Below are 23,943 nucleotides of genomic sequence, written 5' to 3' on the forward strand. Positions count from 1 at the left end.
CCTGGAGGGCAGAAACCCTGGGTCCTGCCGCTGGTCCGGGGGGTCTGCTTCCCCTTTCTGCAGTTCCTGGGAGGGTCTGTGTGTCCAGGGAGCTCTGATCCCTGCCTCAGGACCACGGGTGAGGGGTCAAGATCGCCCGCTTTGGAGCTGGCCCGGATCTTGGTTCTGCGGATCCTCGCTGTGTGGCTCTGGAGCAGTTCTGTCCTCAGGAGAGGGATCCTCACAGCTGCCTCTTGGGGCCCTGAGGAGAATTAATAGGACGACCCCCGGGTAGCTGCTCGTGGCCCTGTGCGGAGCCCGTCCTGTGTCTCCACCAGTTCCTTCCCTCTGTGCTCCCCACCACTGTCATATCGCCAGCCTTTATTTCCTTTTCCTTGGACCCAGGCAGCGAATGTCCCGCTGGCCTTGGCAGCCCCTTCTCTAATCTGTCCTCAAATCACTTCCTGACGGACAGCCCTGACCAGCCATTGGCGTGACCAAAACCCCACAAAATAGAACCCAACTTTCCTATTAAGCTGTGCAGAGCTGTCCCAGCCCCACTTCCCACAGGCTGGCCTCATTCTCCATGGGATCCGTGGTTCTCACCTGGGGCTGGGGGTGCCCCTGGCATCCGGTGGGGAGTGTCAGGGATGTCCCTCCAGGCCCAGTACAGTCCCCCAGCCGGTGGCCAGCAGACCGCAGCACCCAGCCTGATGTCCCTGTGGCTTCCGGTTCCCCACGGCCAGCTGTGCTTTGCTGCCTCTTCATCCTCTCAGACGGGTGCCCTCTCTCCACCTTCGCTGGTTAGCAGTGCTCCATCCATTAGAGCTCAAAGCCCTGCCTCCTGACAGCGCAGCCCCTTCTCCTGGCCTGCCGTCTGCCTGTGCCCCGCTGTCTGCGCCATGTCTTTGCCGGCCCATCAGAGCGAGGCTCCCAGGGACAGAGTGGTTCCTGTTTGTGTCTCTGTCCCACCTTCTCTGGACCTGGCACTGTGCCCTTTGTTGACAGAGGTCTTGGGTTGATTGTCAGCAAAGCAGACAATCTATATGGCTCTAAATGGCTGTGAGCATACTTGATTGGGTTATTTTAAAAATAATTGGATATGTAAACATTTGAGTGTGACACAGGTGGATTTTTGGGCGAATGGTCTTGTTCTTCAGGGAGTAACAACACGCCCATCCACAAGGACATTTCTGGATGATTTATGGAACGCTGTTCTACCTGGTTCATTTTGAACGTTATCTCAGCCTGAGAGGTAGCTCAGCATGTGACGAAGATCACTGGTTTGAATCCTAATCTGCTCCTTAAGAGCTGCACCTTCCATGCCTCTGTTTCTTCCTTGGTTAGGTAGGAAAGGTATGGGCTACCTCAGAGTTGTGAGTGAGGCCTGCATCGAGTGACCACATTAAAGTGCCAAGAACTGCACCCAGAGGGTTGATATTTAAAGACCTTTAAACATTCCGGCCGGGCGCGGTGGCTCAAGCCTGTAATCCCAGCACTTTGGGAGGCCGAGACGGGCGGATCACGAGGTCAGGAGATCGAGACCATCCTGGCTAACACGGTGAAACCCCGTCTCTACTAAAAAAATACAAAAAACTAGCCGGGCGAGGTGGTGGGCGCCTGTAGTCCCAGCTACTCAGGAGGCTGAGGCAGGAGAATGGTGTAAACCCGGAAGGTGGAGCTTGCAGTGAGCTGAGATCTGGCCACTGCACTCTAGCCTGGGCGACAGAGCGAGACTCCGTCTCAAAACAAACAAACAAACAAACAAACAAACAAAAAACATTCCGATGCTGCATTTTGGTACCCAGGTAAAACAGCAAAGTTATTACAGATGCAGATGCAGACCCTTGGTGAGGTGGGGGGCTGATGGCAGGAGGTGGATCACCGACCCTGTAATGAGGGCGTGGTCTGTTCGAGGCTGAATGAAGTGTACGTCATTGCGTGTACCACAGAGGTCCCTCTCGTGAAGTCCTGGAAGGGTCCATGTGGCTGAGCCGTGCGGTCTGTCTGTGATGTCCGGCAGGAGCAGAGCTTTCGGGTGCAGGCTTGCTCTTGTGTGCACGGCCCTCAATGGTCTCAAAAGTCTGAGGCTTAAAGCAGGCTTGGGGTTTCCTTACACCTCCTGGACGTCTAATTTGCCTGGCAAACATGTTTTTCTTCGGTGTAAAGGTGAAGGAGTGGGTGACTGTGGTGAAAGTGTACTAATTACTGCACTTCTGGTTCAGTGGTGCTTGGTTGAAGACACTATCTGCCCTGGGTGGACATCTCTGGGGTGGTGAGAACCAGTGGCTGGATGTCATGGGGTTGCCAAGAAGATGCCAATTTTTTCCTTTTTCCTCAGTAACAACACCCTACTTTGGCCTCCTCTGGTCAGGGGCCGCGCCTTTGAGCTGGGCAGCTCCGGGTCCTCGCACTCAGGGGCTCAGGGCGGGTGCTAGGTGCAGAGAGAAGGAGAAGGGTGGCGGTTTGAGCCCAACTGCGTTGGCTTCATCTTCTGCCTCTTGTCCCTAAGTACATTTGCAAAGTTTTCCAGATGAAAACTCAGAAGGGAATTTTAATGACTGGAATCTGTGAATTCCATGGAAGCCAAGTCTGTCCACCTGTTTCACCCACCTCACTTCTCCCGATTGGGGCGGATTTTGGCAGCGTTCATAGGGGCAGGGACGCAAGGGGTGGTGGCCAACCCTCAGCCCTGCGTCCCTCCCCTCCTCCCCTCAGCGCCACAGCATTTCGGTGTCATCCCCTACCCTGCAGGCGTCCTCATGAAAACCAAGTGCAGCTGGAGGGAGACGCCTGTGCCCGCTCCCGTGACCTTGCCGGCCAGCCAGGCTGCAGCGGCCTCTCGGCAGGCATCTGTCTGGTGCTGCCTGCATACCCCTCCCATCACCTGACGCTCCTGCTCCTGAATCTTCACGCGTGTGCTCCGTGCAGCCACCTCACGGGCTCCCTGGGAACGGAGACAGTGTCTCACGCCGATCAGAATGCTCTTCTCTGTCCACTGAATAGTCCAACACGGAATCATTCCTCTGTGATTATTGATGCTTTGTTATGTAGAACTGGAATTTAGACATTACAGCCATCAGGTTGAAGCTAGGTAATTGCATTAGGGAATTAAATGAGAGCATTTGAGCTTGTCAAGTTCTAATTCCACATCTTCGTATCCCCATCACCCCATAGCCAGTGTCTAACACAGCCCTTGGTCAGGAATTTCTTGATAAATGCTTATTGAATTGAACTGGACTGAGCTTAACATTCCCACCCAGAGTTAGAAGCCAGTCCCTGAGCAAATTGCATTGAGAACGTGAGTTTGAAGTTACTGTGGTAAGGGGTATCCTACACGTCATAATTCCTAGCCAGTATCGGGTATTTAGTCAAATAGACTCAAGTATAGAGAAGCATAGGCCCATCTGGCGAAAGGGCAAGGCACGGTGCTTTAGGTCCAGGTCCCCAATATCAACTATGAAAATAAAATGTTGTCAACTCCAATTACAGCCCTGTCCTCAAATGGTCACTGTTTATACTAACAATTATAAACAGCTTGAACTTGCTGTCCTGAGAGGCAACACACCCTCCATTCTCTCTGCAGTGCAGCTGCCTTGGTGGATGGAACATGCCCCTCCTCCCTCCCTCCCCCCTCCTCTCCCCGTCTCCCCTCCTCTCTCCCTCCCTCTCCCTCCTTCTTCACTCCCCCCTCCTCTCTCCCTCCCTCCCTCTCCTCTCTCCCTCCCTCCCCCTCCTCTCTCCCTCCCTCCCCCTCATTCTTCCTGTCTTCTCTCACCTTTCTCCCCCTACCTTCTCTCCTGGGTGAGGCGCAGAATAGAAGACACCTCCGAAATCTTCTGCTTCATCCAAGCAGCTTGGGGGCAGCATCAACAACTGCAATTTGGCTGCCCCAGCAGGTGCCTCAGGGCAGCCTTTCTAATGGGAATCCTGCAATCATGTCTTTCCTTAAGGTGTCCTAAAGGCTGGAGGACATGAAGTGAAACAATGCTCCATGCTCAGTCCCGTGATTTTTTTTTTTTTTTTTTTTTGAGACGGAGTCACGCTCTGTCGCCCAGGCTGGAGTGCAGTGGCCGGATCTCAGCTCACTACAAGCTCTGCCTCCCGGGTTCACACCATTCTCCTGCCTCAGCCTCCCGAGCAGCTGGGACTACAGGCGCCCGCCACCTCGCCCGGCTAGTTTTTTGTATTTTTTAGTAGAGACGGGGTTTCACCGTGTTAGCCAGGAAGGTCTCGATCTCCTGACCTCGTGATCCGCCCGTCTCGGCCTCCCAAAGTGCTGGGATTACAGGCTTGAGCCACCGCGCCCGGCCTCAGACCTGTGATTTTGTGTATTTATTGGACTTACTTTGAAATTAAACTAAATGATACCCAAGATAGAGCATTAAAAAAAAGAAAAAACAGGCTATGGTGTTTGAAAAACAAACAAAACCATTTGGTTTGTTGGTTTGTTCTTAGACCTTCACAGGCTCCTAGGTCACACGTTTCAGTTTCTCAGCGAGTGACATTCTCTCCGGAAGCCATGTCAGCCTCTTGTTTGACGATGTCAGCCACAGCAGAAAGAAGCACTCCGTAGGCCCCGTGCTCAGCACCTTGGCGTGAGCTCCTGCCATCTTCTGTTCATGCTCATCACAGCTCTGTGCAGTGGGCGTCCTCCTGATCCCTGTGGGAGGATGGAGGATGGAGGCAGAAGGTTGAGTGACGGCAGGACCACATGAGGGGTGTCTCCCGACGTAGGGAGGGGAGCCGGCCCAGGACCTCAGTGCCCATCGCTCCTTCCTCCTCCTCCTCTGCCTCTCTGTGACTGTTTGACTCAGACTGCAGGGACAGGTGTGAGTATGTGCAGAGCGTTTGTGCACCCCTGGGGGTGTGTGCTTATATAGGCAGGGAGGGATGTGAGTGTGTACAGAGCGTGTGTGCACACCTTGGGGATGTGTGCTGGCATTGGCAGGGACAAATGTGAGCACGTACATAATGTGTGCTGGCATTGGCAGGGACAGATGTGTACAGAGCATATGTGCACACCTTGGGGGTGTGTGCTGTTGTTGTCATGGATAGACGTGAGCGTGTACAGAGTGTGTGTGCACCCCTGGGGGTGTGTGCTGGTGTTGGCGGGGACAGATGTGTACAGAGCGTGTGTGCACACCTGGGGGGGTGTGCTTATGTTGTTTTGTAAGTGGCAAATATGTGGCCCATTGCCTCAGGACGCGATGTGCCCATGCTGAGTCCATCAGTGGCCCTCGGGTTGGGGTCTCCATCTCCCCAGATAGCACTCGAGTGTCTTGAGGTTTCAGATTCTTCCTCTCCGGGTACTTGGGCCTCCTCAGGACCAAACATCAGAACCAGCCAACTGCAAACTACAAGAACGTTCAAATGCATCTTCAGTAGGAAAAACAAAAGCAATTGGAATAATTTTCCAACATGACCCTGCAGTTAAGCCGTTAGATACTCCAGCCCACAGATTGAATCACTTTAAAATTCATACCATTTAAAATGGTTATGAGAGTTGCCGAGCTTTACAGCTAAACTTTGAAATCATTGAAGCATTCTGCTCCATTTGCTTACAAATTAGGGTTGGGGATAACTTTCAGTCCAAAGTAGCAACCTTCTAAATCCAGCTTAGATGCGAGGCTCCCACTGACACAGGAACAGACAGTGGCCCTTGTTTATTCTCCTGTGTTCAGATACTTTGTCATTTCTTTTGTATCCTGATCATCACTTCTGCTTTTCCAATTCAAACTAAAGGGAGTTTAATTCTGTTTTGGAAGAAGCTGTAGTTAGTGGTTTCTTTTCATGGTTTGCCTAATCTCTTAAAGCTGGTGCTTACATTTACCCAAATGGATTTTTCTTTAGTACGACAATGCCGTAGCCCAGGGCTTCTCCCTCCATATCTGCTCCCCAGGAGGCCCCGTAGAAATGGGTGCTGGAGATCCAGCCCCTCTCCGTGTGCCGTTTTCTTTGAGTCCAATGTAGGTTTGGCTCAGAGAAGAAAACAGGCCTCCAGGTTAGGTGCCTCTGATTGCTTGCTTGTGAAATGTTTAATGATAAGGCGCCTTCCAAACTAATTTTACACATTGATAGTTGTAGCTTGAAGTATCACTGCAGTCATAAGAACAGGAAACACTCCCATAAAGAAGATAGGCAGAAAAAGCCATAAAAGTTTAATAAAGCGCAAATAAAATGGTGTTGTAAGAATGTACAGTGGGAAATGCTCTCAGTCCAGCCAGATCGGCTGTGGCGTCCTCCTGTAAATACATTCAGCCACGTATGGCTCTGACCGCAATCACTACTGTGAATTGTGATGCAGAATGTTCTTGGGGTCCGATGCCTGGACTGTGCCAGCAGCTGAGTCTGATTGGGCGTCACGGCAGTGATGTGCTTAGCGCGGCCAGCTGGGCTGAGGGGTGGCCACCTGTGCACTTGCCACGTGCAGGCGTTATTCTGGTGATGGAGCTGCAGGTGGTGCGGCTTGTCCACCTGGGCTACTTAAAGTATCCGCAACCCAACCGCGGGCTGGCGCCTCCCGACATGGGAGCTGTCTTTTTTTATCCAGGGCCCTCTGGCTCTGCAGACTCCGGCCGCCGGTCCCTGAGCCCACGGGGAGACACCGGAGGGCTCTGCTGGGCCATGGAGGTGCCCGAGCAGGTGGTCGCTCATTGCTTGTGGAGTGATCCATGGTCTGTGAGTTTATTCCCGGGGTCTGTGTCAGCGAGGTTAACCAGTTCACAGCTGGGCAATTACTCCTTACACAGATGAGACTAGTTAAAGTGGAATCTGTATTAGCTCGCACGGGAGTGCGTGAGGAGCTGGGAGGTTGGAGAGGCTTGGCCCTTCCGCTGGAGCTCGGGCTCCTGACGTTCTGCGTCTTCCTGTTGGGCCGTCAGGGCTGCTGTGGGTTCTGAAGACTAGTGGGTGCCATATGGACTAGGGGATGCAGAAGCCTCTAGAGGCCGCGGGAGGGAAGGAGTCGGTTACCTCCCCTAGAGCCAGCTCTGCTGACACCTCGACGTTAGCTGGTGGGACCTGTTTTGGACTCCAGCTTCCAGAAATGTGAGAAAATAAGTTAGTGTTTAGGGTGCTAAATTTGGGGTGATTTAGTAGAGAAATAGAAAACTAGCCCACGAAGGTGCATGCATTGAAATGTGCTCTGTCCAGGTGTTCACAGTGGCATGAAGAGGATGGCATTAGGGTTCTGGGAACCGTGCAGTTTTACTGAAGGAATGGGGCTCGCCACACCTTTTCTCGTGTAACTGAAGGTACGTATGCCTGCCACACCGCCCAGGAGACAGGGACTTAGAATTCTGACTTTATTTCTTTCTTTCTTTTTTTTTTTTTTGAGACGGAGTCTTGCTCTGCCGCCCAGGCTGGAGTGCAGTGGCTGGCTCTCAGCTCACTGCAAGCTCCGCTTTCCTGGTTCACGCCATTCTCCTGTCTCGGCCTCCCGAGTAGCTGGGACTACAGGCGCCCGCCTCGTCGCCCGGCTAGTTTTTTGTATTTTTTAGTAGAGACGGGGTTTCACCGTATTAGCCAGGATGGTCTCGATCTCCTGACCTCGTGATCCGCCCGTCTCGGCCTCCCAAAGTGCTGGGATTACAGGCTTGAGCCACCGCGCCCGGCCATCTGACTTTATTTCTTATGGGAACCAAGCCACAGTCAGAACACGGTGAGGGCTGAAAGGAGCTTCCTACAGCCTGAACTGGGAAGAGGAATCGCAAGTAGTTTGTGTTTTTCTACACAGACCTGTCCTTTCAGGTTTTGTTACGTTCTGGAAAAAGGGAGAAGCCAGGCACACCTCGGTGAGGGACAGTGTTTCTGGAGGTGGTGCGGCTTCAGCCTGAACGTGGTTGTGTGGCTGCGAGGCTCAGAAACTGCCCTCCAAGGGCACTCATCTGTTCCTTTTTGCACTAATACCTCGTTTACAGAAATCCACAGAAATGACAGAGCAGTGCGGGAGGCCTCTGGTCTGGCTGGGTTTGTGTGGGCCGAGGTCACGGGGTGTTGTCCCAAGTGCTTATCCTGATCTGGCAGAGGCTCTGTTCCCAAATAATTATTCCACAGTTTCAGAGCCTATATCTGAGGGATAATCTTTTAACTTTGTTGCATAAAAGCGAACAAAGTGTGTCTTGAGGGTCTAAAAATCCATTTAGTAGTCATGGCTGTAAACTCAAATATGGGGCTTTGGGATGGAGTGAAAACCACCGTCACCTGGCGTGGACGCTGCGTGGTATTTTTAGCATGGTGGCCTGCTCGTGCCTTGAGCTCCATCTGCAGTGTGAGCAACAGCTGTGCAGTTGAGAAATGTGGGCAGGTCAGCTTGCTCCTCCAGGGGCCTGTGGGCATCCGGGTGAGGGGCCTGGGATAAGGCCACGCCAGTGGGAAGGAGTTTGGTTGTGTCAGCCGATGTCTGCCTTTACAGGCCTGAAAGCCAGCCAGAACCCAGTTTTCCTTTGGTCATCTAATGCCAGAAAAAAACCTGTTAGAGATTTTCATACTTGATATTAATGACTCATTTGACCATGCATAAAATGTTATAAATGCCCGAGGCTTTACAACTTGGCAGATGTGTAACTCACATGTTATGATTGAATCAAACTGTTGAAGATATTTATTTCACTTGAAGGTGTTTAGCATTTTATGCACAAACCAAATGCCACTAGCATTTTGAAAGAGTATTTTGGAATTTTAAACAGAGTGGGACAGTGCTGGGTCTCTGGGATGCTCGTGAGGTGGATGTGACCTCAAGCTCTTGGAACTTGCAAGCAAGCAGGATTCCTAAATTGTCACACCTGCAGTGCTGGAAGTCAAAGTGGATTTCTCTAAACGAGGTATTAGTGCAATAAGGAACAGATGAGTGCCCTTAGATGGCAGTTTCTGAGCCTCCCAAACACCCAGGAGGAAGCGGGGTGGGGTGGGAGGGAAATTACCCACCAGAACCTGGATGGCGGAGCAGGGTTTGCTGGTGGCCCTGCGTGGCAGATGATTATATGCAATAAAGAACATGTGAACGCCCTTGAGGGCTTTTTCTCGGCCCCCCTTCAGAACCGCAAGTGGAAGACGCCCCAAGGTGGGGGTTCGGTTATCCACAGAAGCCTGGATGGTGGAGCCGGGTTTCTGGTGGCCCTGTGTGGCAGTTCATTACGTGCAATAAGGAACAGGTGAGTGCCCTTGAGGGTGGTTTCTCGGCCCCCTTTGGAACCTCCAGTAGAAGACGCCCCAAGGTGAGGGTTCCGGTTAGCCACAGGAGCCTGGATGGTGGGGCTGGGTTTGCTGGTGGCCGCTGTGTGGCAGGTCACTACGTGGAGCGATGGGAGGTGAGTGGAGTGGGAATAGAGGATGCACCCTCCAGTTACTGCTAGGAGTTGGCTCTGGTAGCAGAGGGGGCATAGAGGGATTCCCATCAGGGGCAACACGGCTGGGGTTCCACGTGTGCTGGATGCCGAGGTGTGGCTATATGTGATCTCCGTCTCCACAGCCACCCTGGGAAGTGGGTTGAGTTACCTTCCCATCTCACCTTTGAGAAATCTCAGGCTCACATCACAGCTGGGTAGGGTGGAACTAATGTCTTAGGCAGGACATTGGCCCCAGAGCCCAGCTCTTACCCCTCCTGCTATTTTCAGTCCACCAAGCTTGTAGAGAGGTATGTGCATTGGTGGGGGGCAGCTGAGACACCAACACAGTAGAGGGGGGCAGGAAATAAACCAGGCAGGAGACAGGCAGTGCTTGGGAGGTCTGGGTGTGGGGGGCATCTCTGGGCCTGTGAACCCCGTTCTGTGCTCCCAGCTTGCCCAACTTTGACCCTCAGCCACATGCTGCGCGCTTTAGGTGAAATCTCAGTCCCTCGCGTGGTGCGGGTATCTTTTCTCCCTGGCTTTGCCTCTCCTTAAATCACGGAGTCTCAGTGGGGATGGCGGGGTGGTTGGGGGTCTATGGAATTTGCCCTCCACCTCCTCATCCTTGTCCTGTCCTGTCTGGCCTGTTACCTGAATGTCTCTTCAGAGCCTGCAAATCAGTGGAGGCCATGGCAGCCTCTCGCTGACCGACCTCTCAAACTCTTTTATTCATCGGAATCGTATTAAATGCTGATTCCTAGGCACCCCATTAGACTCTGCACCTGCCTGGCATGGGTACTTTGAAGAAGGTACAGAGGTTGCTGGGCTGTTCCAGGAGGGAATTTGCATTTGTAGAATGTCCACTGTGGTCCTTCCAGCACTCTACTTTCCACACGCACGTGGCATTAAACCTGGAAGTCCTCTGGGTGCTGTGCTGGTGAGGAAGCCTCGGCTGGACGAGGGGCTGCTGGGGCTCGGACTTGATTCCTGGGCTGGGGACTGTGGGCTTGTTCTCTTCAGTGGGCCTGCTGATGGGATGCCCTGGGAAGTCCTGTGCACTCGGGGGAAGGTGCAGAGACAGGCTCAGGAAATACAGACCATGGATTTAAAAATTCCTATTGGAAAATCTTTTATGAGCAAATTAATTTGCATCTGACTGAAGACAATCATTGCTTGAATAATTGGTCTGTTTACAAAATTGTCCTATGAACAAACAGATTAAAGTTTTCATTCATGCCTTGTCTATAACATAAATAGGAGCTATTACCTCAACCTAAATTAGTTTTAAATTTTGTATCAGATTGCAGTCCAGATTACAAATGGCTGCTTGATAATCTAATTGATAAAACGGAGGAATTTAGTACTTGGAACCCAGAGTGAAGAGAACAGAATGGCTTTGGTTTCTCAAAAGCGTGTGACTGAGGGGTGACCTGGGGTGTGAAGAGAAGTGGCTGGAGTCATTACACTCAATGAGGTGATCTGCCCCGGCCTTTCTCCTTTGTCTTCTGGATAAAACAAAAGGGCGATAAATGTGTAAAACTTCAGCACTGAGTTGGTCTCTGTCCTGAGCTTCTCATAAGGTCATTAATGTGACCGGGCTGTATCTGTGAAGCCTCCCTACAGGCACAAAGGAATTTGGCTAGAGCACGGTGGCCAGCGACCTCTGGTGTCTGGGCTGCGTGTCATTTCCTAAAGCCCTTTTGGGTGAAATGACAGTCGCAATGTCTGTTGTTTGGAGAAGTGTGATCTCATGCATGAGATGCTGAGATTTTTTTTTTTTTTTTTTGGAGACGGAGTCTTGCTCTGTTGCCCAGGCTGGAGTGCAATGGCCGGATCTCAGCTCACTGCAAGCTCCGCCTCCCAGGTTCACGCCATTGTCCTGCCTCAGCCTCCCGAGCAGCTGGGATTACAGGCGCCCACCACCATGCCTGGCTATTTTTTTTTTTTTGCGTTTTTTAGTAGAGACGGGGTTTCACGGTGTTAGCTAGGATGGTCTCGATCTCCTGACCTCGTGATCCGCCCGTCTCGGCCTCCCAAAGTGCTGGGATTACAGGCTTGAGCCACCGCGCCCGGCCGCGAGATGCAGGTTTTAAACACCAAAACCAGGAAGATTGGTGGGAGTGGCTGTTTTCCAAGTGGTTCTGTGCTGCCATGGACGAGGTGTGGATGTGTCATCTGTTGGCGAGATCCACTGGTGGAGGGGCTAAGCAAACCCGCGTGTGTGTGTGAAGCTACATCTCTTCTGGCATCCCAAGTAAGTAGACATTTTGTAAAACTTGTGAATTTGACCCTAACTTTGAGTGTTGAAGTCTGATGCAGTGTCTTGAGTGCTCTTCTGCATTGAGGGTGAGTGACTGCAAATGACCGATTCCTCAGTGGTGAAAGTTCAAATGTAGCTTCCCTGAGGAAACCAGACCTCAGTCACCCGTGTCTCCATTGTAAACACTGCAGCCCCTACGCGGGTGGCTGCAAGTTTCCAGGCCCTCCTTGGAGAAGCAGCCGTGAGGTGCTTGCTGATTTGATCAGGTCAGCCACCTTCTGTCTAATCACGGTAGAAATGATTCTCCTACAAGGAAATGGATCTGGTTTCTTCCCTGATGGTTGGAAGCAGCAGCCCGCCTAGGGACTGCACCGTCCTCTGCACTTCCACAGGGAAGCCTGTGTCTGTCTCCGAGGCGTGTCGTGTGTGTCGTGGGAATCGCGGGAATTGCCTCCTTAATTCTTCCTGCTTTTGAGGGCTCGGGCAGCTCTGCCTGTTTCACCCGGACAAGCAGCGGGTGGTCTCTGGCTGCTGTGGGACCAGGGCTTGTGTTTCACTGGGACGAGCACGGGTAGTCTCTGGCTGCTGTGAGACCAGGGCTTGTGTTCACCTGGGAAGAGCGCGGGTGGTCTCTGGCTGCTGTGGGACCAGGGCTTGGGGTGCGTCATCACATCCGGTGGCCTGTCCAGGGGGCATCATTGTCTTTTGCCTGTTGGCTGAGGCAGCTGTGATGCCGGGGGGTCATGCTTGTGTCAGGGCCAACCCAGTTCTTCCCGTGCACCTTTCCTGCTGGAGTGCCTTTCTTAAGATGACATGTTGAACTAGCGTAGAGAATGCAGAGAGGCTCTGGGCCCCTCCTTCCCATTCTTACTCCATGGAGCTGTGATGCCCGACAAGGGAGCCCATAGCCAGAGGCTCTTCTAAATTCAATTAGAATAAAGATTTGATTACGTAGCTAAACATATTGAAAAGAACTTCACAGATTAAATTCCAGATTCAGCCCTTCAGGCCCAGTGGCCACGTTTCAGGGTTCAGCAGCTGTAGTGTGGTGGCTTTTCTGTGTTGGCTGAGCAGGTTGGGACGTTTCCAGTTCAGCAGGCAGTTCTCTTGCATAGCTCCACCTGTGGTGAGGGGCACTAGGCTGGAGAGCCTCGTGGGGATCCCTTAGGCCTCTGGCTGCAGCCAGGCTGCATGGTTCTGCCCCGAGTCCTCTGCAGGTTCAGGTGGATCCCACCACTGAGCCAGCACTGCTAGACTTGTGGTACTGTATGCAGACAGCAGAGAGGATGTCCAGGCCTTGCAGGGGCTGGGGTGACGGGTCTCCTTGGCCAGGCTCCCGTCTCCGAGTCTTCAGGGGAAATGTATCCACCATCCACACCGTGCACCAGAGTAAAACTGCAGGCTTCTCGGTGGATGGTGAAGTGGGATCATGCAGAGTGACTAGGCTTGGGCTCCTGACCAGCGTGGAACCTGATGATGCCTTTAGGTAGAACCTGACATGCCTCTGTGTGTACATAGCAAAGAGAATGCAGCGTTTTGAGGTGGAAGGTTCTGGGAGTGTTGGCCGTTGGTGACTGTCCTGCCGTGGAGGACTTTGAATGCAGGCACTGGTTTAGGATAACCCTGGTTTCCTGGTCCTGGATGTGGGCATCCCTGAATATCCCGGGCTGGAGGAAGACAGGGCAGATGGGAGGGTGACAAGAGGTCAGGTGTTTCCAGCTGTGGAGAGATGCCATCAGATGGCCAAGATCAGGAGGGTGTGGCCGGGGGACCAAAGCAGGGGTGCGTGGAAATGCCATGTTTTTCGGGGTGTGGGGAGGACCTCTTGAACTCTATTCCTGGGCAACAGTTCTTCCATTCTCAGGAATCTGTGCCATTGTAATTGACTAGCAAATTCTGTCATTGCTTTAATTACTGTTAAGTCCTCATCCCAATTACCATGAATTAGCAACAGTGATAACAGTTTGCCTGGTTAAGCCTTGCCAAGAAAAAACAGTGGAACTAGTTTTAGTTGCCTTGAGTTCCCTCCAAATCGGATTCCTTAGTGGATTGTGTCCCTAAGCTGCTGCAGTTCCTCCTGGGCCTGTCAGGCACATTCTAGACATTCACATCTCTGCTCAGGTGCAGGCGTGCACATTATTTATAGAAAATCGCACTGCACTGTGATTGGCTTGAGCTGACATTTTCTAGGTGGGAGGTGGAGGCCGAGGACCTGTGAGGGACTGTCCGAGCGTCCTGATTGACTTGGAGCAGGTGCACATCTGTTCTTCAAAAGTTCTAATGGGATGAAATTAGAAATAAGAATTTTTAACATTCACGTGTTATGAACTCTGTTCAATGATTTCCTCTGAAATGAGACTATTGGCAGATGAGGCAGTCAGCCTGCAGCTCTCCTTAGAACTGTCCTAGACCTTGATGCCATCCTATGGCCTCTTCCTGGGTGTGGGGTGCTCTGCTTGAAGCCAAACCAAAGGAAAGAACATGGTCAGTGTGCATCACTACTGCAGCCAGCTCAACGCACACACCCACTGGGAGGGGGGCCAGATCACTTAGCTTTTTTTTTTTTTTTTTTGAGACGGAGTCTTGCTCTGTCGCCCAGGCTGGAGTGCAGTGGCGCGATCTCAGCTCACTGCAAGCTCCGCCTCCCAGGTTCCCGCCATTCTCCTGGCTCAGCCTCCCGAGTAGCTGGGACTACAGGTACCCGCCACCTCGCCCGGCTAGTTTTTTGTATTTTTAGTAGAGATGGGGTTTCACCGTGTTAGGCAGGATGGTCTCGATCTCCTGACCTCGTGATCCACCCGTCTCGGCCTCCCAAAGTGCTGGGATTACAGGCTTGAGCCACCGCGCCCGGCCCACTTAGCATTTTAAATGCATTTAACATTAAACCAGCAAGTCAGCCAGTACTTTCTGTAACCAAGCTGCCTGGCTCATGGAAGCCTGACACTTGACTTTTTGGAAGAGAATACTTCTGTGGAGTGTCAATATTTGTCTCATTTCTTGAGACTTTGTTCAAAGTGATGAACGTGAGTAAATTAGGACCTTTTTGTGTAAATTGGGCCACAGAGCTCTCTAGACACAGGAGAGTAAACGGCTGTGAAAGATGCCGCCTGATGTGAGCTGTGGCCAGGCACTTTGGAACCTGGGATCCCATCTCCAGCCTTTCAAAGGATGTAGAGGAATACAAAATGCAGATGGGAAAGTTCATATTTTTGGTATCTGTTCTTTTGAAATCAAAGTGCAAAGAAAAAGTTTTGCCTTGAGGTCTTACCCCATACTTGTTTTTCTCCTGAGGTTTTAAAATTTTCTTCACTGCTTTTTTCTCCCCCGATCCTTGAGGAACTTCTATCTTCATATCTTAAAATATATGGTTAAATTCAACACTGAAATTTAAAAACATGCTTCATGTTTTTCTTTTAACTGATACATCTGACATTGGTGAAGAACTAAGTGGGTGTATTGGTTTATTTTTATTTTTTTGAGACAGTCTTACTCTGTTGCCCAGGCTGGAATGCAGTGGCATGATCTTGGCTCACTGCAGCCTCACCTCCTGGTTCACGCCATTCTCCTGCCTCAGCCTCCTGAGTAGCTGGGATTATAAGTGCCTGCCACCATGGATGGTTCATTTTTGTATTAGTAGAGATGGGGTTTCAACATGTTGTCCAGGCTGGTCTTGAACTCCTGACCTCAGGTGATTCGCTCACCTTGGCCTCCCAAAGTGCTGGGATTACAGGCATGAGCCACCACACTCAGCCTGGGATATTCTTGATTGTAACTGTAATAGATCCCTTTAACAAAAAACAGAACAACCAAAGAAAAAGCTGTCTGAAAAGTCCTGAAATTAAAGAGCTCACTTGGACAGGGATTTGGACACCAGTTGAATGGCCCTGCACAAACCATAGTTACATGGGCCACTAAGCCTGTTAGATCCTTAGGGTATTTGAGGTCGTGGGGATATTTGCATTTCTGTCTCTGGATATCCTGTTGGTAAGAATTCAGTTAGTGTTTGAGGGCCAGGCTCAGATCTGGGAAAACAAGAGCCCCTGCCCTCACGGCACTTATCGTGTGTGTGTGTGTGTGTGTGTGTGTGTGTGTGTGTGTGTGGAAAATAGAAAGCATAAGATAATTTTTATCAATGAGCTGGGAAGATGGAAAAACAAGCTTCAGATATTTACTTCAGAAGAAGGGAGGTGCAAGGAATACTCAGCTTTGCTGCTGCTGAAGGAGACCCCTGGCAGAGGCCGTTTCAGAGGTGGGGTTTCTCTGAGAAAGGTGGTAAGAGGCAAATAGGATGCCCCATCTGGTTTGCCAGAGATGGGGAAAGTTAGTATCCCCAAAACAGCCTCAGCTTTCTGGCAAAGGCTTGGAAAACCAGCTAGGGTGTGGGACCTTGTTGGCCGCTGGGTAGAAGGAAAACATTGCTGGTCCTGAGGACTGTAGTGTTCTTCCACTGCTATAGAGAACTACCTGAGGCTGGGTCATCAGGAAAAAAAGGTTTAGTCGGCGTACAGTTCTGTGGGCTGTACAGGCTTCTACATCTGGAGAAACTTACGATCAGGGTGGAAGGTGAAGGGGAGGCAGGCATGCCTTCACATGGCTGGAAGGGGAAGGTGCCATGCACCTCCAAACAACCAGATCTCAGCAGAACTGTCATGAGGACAGCACTTGGGATTGTGCTAAACCATTAGAACCCACTGCCATGAGTCAATCGCCTCCCACAAGGGACCACCTCCAACACGGGGTTACAGTTCAGCATGAGATTTGGTTGGGGACACAGTCACACCATGTCAGGCTTCCCATTCGTCTCCTGCACGTGCTTTGCAAATGGTTCTGTCATTTTTGTTTTTGGATATATAATATATGTACATATATTCAGAGTGCATGTGATATCTTGATTCACCCCTATATTGATGAAATCTGGGTACTTGGGATCTTTCACTTGAAACATTTTCTTTTCCTTGTGCTGGTTATGTGTGTTTGTGCCCATTACCAGCCTCTGCCCATCCTGCTTATGAGTGGGCTCTGCTGGGCCCTGTTGACCACCTACTCTTGGCCTCCATGAGATCTGCTCTCAGCTCCTGCTTATGAGTGAGAACATGCGCTGTTTCTTTGCTTGGCTCATTTGTTTAACGTAATGTCCTCCAGCTCCATCCATGCTGCCGCGGATGACAGGGCTCTCCGCCGTGTGGTGGAGTACTGCTCCTGTGTATGTTGGGGCCACATTCCCTTCATCCCCTGTTGACAGGCACTCAGGTGATTCCATACCTTGGCTGCTATGGATGGTGCTGCATTGAAGCTGGGAGCAGTCACTGGCTTTATACTCAGGGGATGTGAGCCATTTCGTTGTTCTCAAGCAGCCTATCCCCAAAGCCCTCCGTGGAACACCGCATTCCTTTGTGCCCATGGCTTCCACTAGGATGAACCACTAGCTTTAAGTGAACGCTTGGGTTTCTGTCTTTAATTGGCACCCGGCTGCACTGACCAAGCGGGGGTCCCAGTGACCCTGGACACTGCCTCACATAAGGTCTAAAGATGCAGTTAGGTTCTTTTTTTAACTTAAAAAAAAATGCTACAGCTTAACCAGGTCAAAAGTGTTATCAGTTAGTGTTTTTCATATTGGAAAGGTGTATATTTTATTTTCTAAGAAGGAAAGAAATCCTGTTATATACTCTAACCACAGATGAAATCATGTCAAGGAAAGAGGTACTATTTTGGGGGGAAAATTACCCCTTCATGTCAAAGATCAAGGAGATGACTTATATTGTTTAATTGAGTTAATTATGAAATCTTAAGTGGTTTTGAGAAGACGAACTGTGGATGCTGCAAGACATGAGACTGATGCTCATTTAACGTTAGTCAGCCCTGACAGAATGTGGCTATTTAAAGCTTCCTCCAGTATTGCTTGATAGATTGTAAGTTAATGTAAAGATCTGTTTGATGCTTTTATTTTACAAAATATGATTGAGAAAAAGTTTGACAGCCAAGGAACCGCCTTCAACCAATTCCTTCCTAATTTCTATCACCAGAAAAATGTGTCCTGTTAATTCCAGAATTTACTTTTGGAAAGTTCCTGTAAGGAGAGCAGAACTATTGGTGGTTGAATGGTGACTTGAATTTAGGTGAAGATCGTTAAATATTTCATAGTCATGTTTGTCTTGGTGGTTTTAGCAATTTTATATTAAATTTAGAACTGCGAGTCAAACCAAATGTTCTTTTGCTTTCGTGATACTCCTTTGTTTGTATGACCATACTGGTAAAGAATGATAAAATGTGTATAGGGTATTTTTTCTCTGTAGATATTAGGATTTTTAGGGGAACAAATTAATCATCTAATAGACATTGTGCTGTGTGTTGGGTCCTTTGTATATTGAATCACTATAATGAGGACCACTTGAAAGTCTGTTTCTATACAAGTTGTTTTATATGCTGACTTGTGTTATGTAAAATCCTTCATCCTTTAAGAAGACTAAGCAATGGGTTGGAGGAGAGGTTTAATCCCCCCATTAGGTCTATTTCAAATGCCCAGAATTGAATGCAAGTGTGAATTATGTTTTTGAAGTGGGGTGTGTGTGTGTGGTAGACTCCTTTTTAGGTCATGGGAGGGAGGTAAAGCAAAGATCAGATTTGCTGATGAACATTTGTGCATATTTTAGTGGAGAAGTCATATGACTTGACTGCACCTGTGTACTCTGATTTTGGTTTCGTTAGTGTCTGTAGCCACAAGCCTCAGCTGCCTCTGGGACCCACCCTGAGGGGCTGTGGTGAGGGTTATTAGAGTCGTGTCTTAGCGAATAGCACAAACGGCCTTGTGGGCCTACTTTGGCTTTGTTTGAACCTGTATATTGTTAAACTAATTTTTATTTAACATTTTGAAGGTTATAAATTGTGATTCTTGTCTAAGAGGTTTCTGTTGTCTCTGAAGACAGGTGAAGACAGGAGCCCCAATACAGATGGTCCCTGGCTCACAATGGTTACATTTGTGATTGTTTTTCAACCTTGTGATGGTGTGAACTAGTCACACTCAGTGCATTGTTCGGCCCCAGATGGGCTGCCTCTGGATGAACCCGTTGTAAGTTGAAAGTATTGTGTCAAATGCACTTTCTATTTAGGATATTTTCAGCTTACGCTGGGTTTATTGGAACAGTTTCATCCCATGGTGTAACTCAGGAAGCATAAGTGCTCATAAAAGTAGAGGCAATCTCATAGATACCACGAGATATAATATATCTGATGTTATAGAGATACGATGAAAACAATCAAGTAGGACTTGGAAGCTTTGGAGGGACTCACGTGGGTGGCTCCTGGAATGCAAACGTGAGCGTCACTGGCTTCTGGATGTGACGTCTGTGCCTTCTGCTTAGCCCAGTGTGTTATCAGCTGCTCTCTGGTGCAGAGTGGTCCAGCGTTCCTGTGTGTAGGTGTTTGAGCTGCCTTAAGTGGCTATGTCAATTCTCACTGGTGTTTTCAGGGCTTTAGGCCTTCTGAACAAGCAGGAGGAAGGACGACTTTGTAGAGCTTTGGAAATGTCAACGGACTTCAGGGCCATCCCCCTTGGCAGGAGAGAGCCCCACTGGAGGCAAGCAGGGTGCCGTGTAGGCCTGTGTGGGGCCCAGGCATGTACTGATGTTGTGAGGGCCACAGGACACAGATAGGTCTTGGTTCACATCTGGTGTCGATGGCCACGCAGCATTTCTGGCAGGTACATGAGTGTGGGGACTTGGGTTTTGGGGTGTGCGTCCTGGTTGCCTAGTTGCTTGGAAGACCCCTATTCAGACCCCAGCCTGAGTCACCATGACAGGCCTCCGGCTTCACACGCCACACAGAAGCCGTGGCGTCGGTCACTAACACCCACCAGATGTCAGATGTGCGTGTGTATCTTCCCTGGTCTCAGGATGGGTCTTGTTTTGAGGTTATAGTAAACATTCTTTAAGAGGGGTTTTTGGATTTTTTATGTTGTTTGCAGGGAGTGTTTGAGCAGTGAGATCACCTTCCCAACCAATGCGATTTCAGATCACAGCAGGTAATTACGGCAGCGGGGCGGGTGGCAGAACCTCTAACTGTGGCTGTTTCTGGTGTCTTGCCCAGTGGACAGAGCGTGCTGGGGCCTCCGTGGTCCTCTGTGGGGTGGGTGGAGCGCATGAGCTGGGTGCTGCTCGGCCGTGGCCGGCTCCCCAGCCCGGGATTTATGCAGGACTCATTCTGAAGACAACTTGGAACCCAGAAAGCAGCATGAAGAGCACGGGTTTGTGCTTTTCTGGATTCTTGGTGCTTCCCAGTCTCAGACGCTGTGCAGGCTCTGAGAGGTCTCGCTAGGAAAAGTTGCACAGTCGGCCCCTGGGGTGGAGTGGGGCTGCAGTGGGTCTTGCAGGAGCTGGAAGTGGGGGGTGAGTGTCTCTCGCAAGCGGGACTTTTCAAATGGACCCAGCAGGATGCATCTGTGGAAATGGTGCTGCCTAATGCAGGGCTGCGGCCAGCAGGGCCTGAAAGGCTACAGCGGGCTGTGTTTCTGCTCTCTTGAGGGAGTCTCTGCACGGTTTTCTTTGGTTTTTGTCTGTTTGGAGAACATCCCCCTTTCCTGGGCTTACCTAGCCTGAGCTTCCTTGTTGAGTATGACAAAGCCCTGAGAAGGCATTTTTATCACATAATTGTTAACCTGGTGGCTGGATAAATGACCTGCAAATGTGGGTGACTCAGTAGCTCTGAGGGTGTTCAATATCCAAGACAGAGGTGGGAAGGAAATGTTCAGGCAGGCGTCAGAGGATCTGTTCTCTGCTTCACACTGGGGCCCTGGTTTGCTGACACTCCTCACACTCGATCCAAAATGGGGATAATGAAGTCTAACGGATTCGGCTTCAGCTGAGAGCTGCCTCCAGCACAGTCTTCTGTGAGTAACAGTTTCTATGATTGGTGGAAAGGGCGGGCGTCAGTTGATCTTGCTTATGGTGGCTTTTCCGTAAGGAATTTAGACTTTATTAGCTTTGGCAAGGGAATCCTGAGTGATAAATTGGAAAATTGTTTCAGGAAATTCTGGAACATGCAGTGAATCTGGAGTCTGTATGAAATTGAGATTTGGATTCTCATGATTTCCTAATGCTACCCTGAAACTCAGTAGTTGAGATAGTCGTAGAGCTTCAGTTGTGCTGCCCCGGTTCCCCATTTTAAAAGGAACACGTTGCTTTCATCTAGAATGTTCTGAGCTCTGAGTGCTGCCGGTGGAGTGACCAGCTCTCTGCATCAGAGGGGAAGCCAGGGCTGTGCTCACGGCATCGTGGCAAATGGGAGCTGACCCTGGACCTCGGGCATGTGTGATGCTGACCATTTATTTTCTGTAAACTCCAAGGGTGCAGTGGTCTCCTTGGCGCTTTACAGTCTTCTGAAGCTTTGATGTGTCTGCACTTCATAGATTTTTCAGAAGTAGACAGCCTTTTCCCACACCCTTGGGCTGAGTTTCGTCAGAGGCTGGTGTGTGGGAAGCACCACACCCACATTCTGACAGGGAAGACTCTGGTGCCCAATTGAGATCAGTAGAAATTTGTTTTTCCTCCTCTCCAGTTTGGTCCAGAGGTTCCCTGCTTGGCCAGAAGAAAATCATGCTTATCCAAGTCGTAGGCAAACCCCCTAAGTCAAACATTTGTCTTTTTTCTGCTTAATATACCCATTTAGTTTATATGGGACGTAGATAGAGAAATGTCTTTTAGGGGAAAATTAATTTCTTTAATTACAGAGAACTTTTTGGATACAAACTGCAATCAAGAGGCTATTTTGTAATAAGATCTAGTTAAATACTACAGTTGAAAGCTCCTTATATTTGATCTTAAACTTGGGCCCAGTGTGCGTGTCCGCTCGCTAGTGCTCCTGACGCCAGGCTCGGCTGTGAACTACAGGCACCTGTACATACTTTCTGGTTGTTTTTTTGAAAGTCTTACTGCTTGGTCTTTCCGACTCAAATGTTGAGTTACGTTGATTCTGTTCAGAACGTTCATCCCTCCGTCTAGGATCCAGTCGTCTTTCAGGGAGGAACCGTCTTCCTCATCTTTGTCCCCTACAGTATTGTGTATTTAATAGTCAAATATTTATAGGTTACATGGGTGACTGATCTGTTAGGAGGAAAACAATGCCAATTTTTACATCATTATAATGGACTGGTTAAATGATTATGTTAGTATAACGAAGTTTACATGGCAAAAGAGGCTTGGCAGATGTGACTGTAATGGAGAGTGAGATGTGGGACCCCACCTGGACAACCCAGGTGGGGTCTAGTGTCCTCACATGTGCCTTGATGAGAGGGAGTACGAGGGTCTGCCTCAGAGGAGGAGACCTGAGGACGAGATTAGAGGCCAGAGGGCTGTGGGGTTGAGGATGGGGGTGGGGCAGGGGCCGGAGGGGTGCAGAGCTGAGGCTGGGGCAGTGGTCAGAGGGGTGTGGGGCTGTGAGCCAAGCTGCATGGTGGCCTCTATGAATTGGGAGACTCTAGGCAGGAACATAACCTATTCTGACCCCTTGACTTCAGCCCTGGGACTCCTGACTTCCAGGGCTGAGAGGAGGTTTGCATTTGTCGTAATTTGTTGCAGCAGCAATAGGAAGTTAATGCATTGTTGCACCTCCAAACCTTAGAAAACTAACCCTGTTGTATCGGCCTTTTGTGTGTCCTAAATTCTAATGAGATGGTTTGTAGGAAATAATGGACACAAACGATGGCAGAAGAGAAAGTTAGACAGAAGCAATGTCTTCTGTGGTTCTGTAGTTTGGGTCTGTGAAGTTAGATATCAGTCACAGTGTGTGGTCTTGTTCAGCGTAGACCTGGAATACTTGTTCAGAGCTCCTGGGGGCGTGGTCTTTAACACTGTTAGGATTAAAACTTCACATCAGGGACCGAATTTGAGTTAGTGTTAGCCAACCTTTGAATAAGAGTTGGCATGTAGAGTCTGCCCACGTTACTAGTATGAAGCAGCAAAATCTTTTTTTTTTTTTGAGATGCAGTCTCATTCTGTCACCCAGACTGGAGTACAGTGGTGCGGTCTCGGCTCACTGCAACCTCCGCCACCTGTGCTCAAGTGATTCTCCTGCCTCAGCCTCCAAATTGCATGATTTATTTTCCTGTTTTATATACTTAGTATATGGAAACTCTGCAAACTTTATTAATACAAATGACATGCCAGAACTTAGGAGAATCCAGCATTTTCCCATGCAAATTAGTAGTGATGTGGAATTCCTGGGCTGGTTTGGTTGTATGAGATGTAGGGGCAGATTCTTTGCCTCATTTCTGCGGAGCTAACAATTGCTAATCACCCAGCACTCTTACCTCCCCCAACAGCCCAGTGAGGGTGCTACCCCTGCTGTCGTGTTGAGAGGTGGGAGACTGAGGCTTAGACGAGCAGGTGACACGTTACTGTCCAGCCCCACCCACCCCGTCGTTTCCTGTCATGGCTCAGCTATCTTCCTGCAAGAAAGGACAGACCCTGGTGCTGGGTAGAATTCCTTGTGAAACCCTTTCCATCCTCTAGGGAGTTCCTGCTTTATGGTGGTGGCTCACGGGAAGCCTTTGGGCCACTGAGAAAGTGATTGATGTTGTAACATTACTGTCTCTCTGGCTGCTGTCGATTGGGTGATTTGTAAAGAGACATTGATTGCTCAGAGCTCTGAAGGCTGGGAAGTCCAAGGTCAAGGCAGTCCAAGGTCAAGGTGCCTGCAGATCTGGTGCCCCAGGGCCTGTGGCTCACAGATGGCAGCATCTCGCCAGGTCTTGGGTGGCAGCGGGCGTCTCGTCAGGCCTCACGTGGTGGAGGAGCAGGAGGGCTCCTTCAGGCCTCCCAGCAAGGACACCAACCGCAGTCCTGAGAGCTGGACCTCCTGAAGGCCCCACTTCTTAATGTATCCCATTGGAGATGGTTTCAGCATGAGGTTTGGGGGACATTCAGGCCAGAGCCATTGCTCTGCTGTAGTGTTAGGGCTGCCATGGCATCATTACTGCAGCAGAACCACAGCCTTCTCATCTGCATTTGCTGCAGAAGGAAGACGCAGGTGCCTGAGCAAGTTGGGGTTCAGTGCAAGAAGTGGAGACCCTCTGGGAATCTTAACAGGAGGAACTTAAGGGCTTTGAGAACTGACACCTTAGGACTGTAGTTTTCTTCAGACTGTAAAAACCTTGGTGTGTGACAATACTGAACATTTCCTGAGCCCTGTGATCCTATAAAACAGTGATGGTTAAAACATTTCCCCTCCCCACAACTGTGTGCCCACTTTGTTTACTGCAAGAAGCTCCTTCCCATGTGGCTTAGGCTGACTTGCGGATGACCACTTACCAAGGACAAGGCCAGACACAGGCCTTCAAACCCCCTTCTCTGCCTTATAAGTGATTAGCTAAACTGCCTGTTCCCA

The sequence above is a fragment of the Trachypithecus francoisi genome, unplaced genomic scaffold, assembly GCF_009764315.1.
Source record: "Trachypithecus francoisi isolate TF-2019V2 unplaced genomic scaffold, Tfra_2.0 Lachesis_group15, whole genome shotgun sequence".
Lineage (NCBI taxonomy): Eukaryota > Metazoa > Chordata > Mammalia > Primates > Cercopithecidae > Trachypithecus > Trachypithecus francoisi.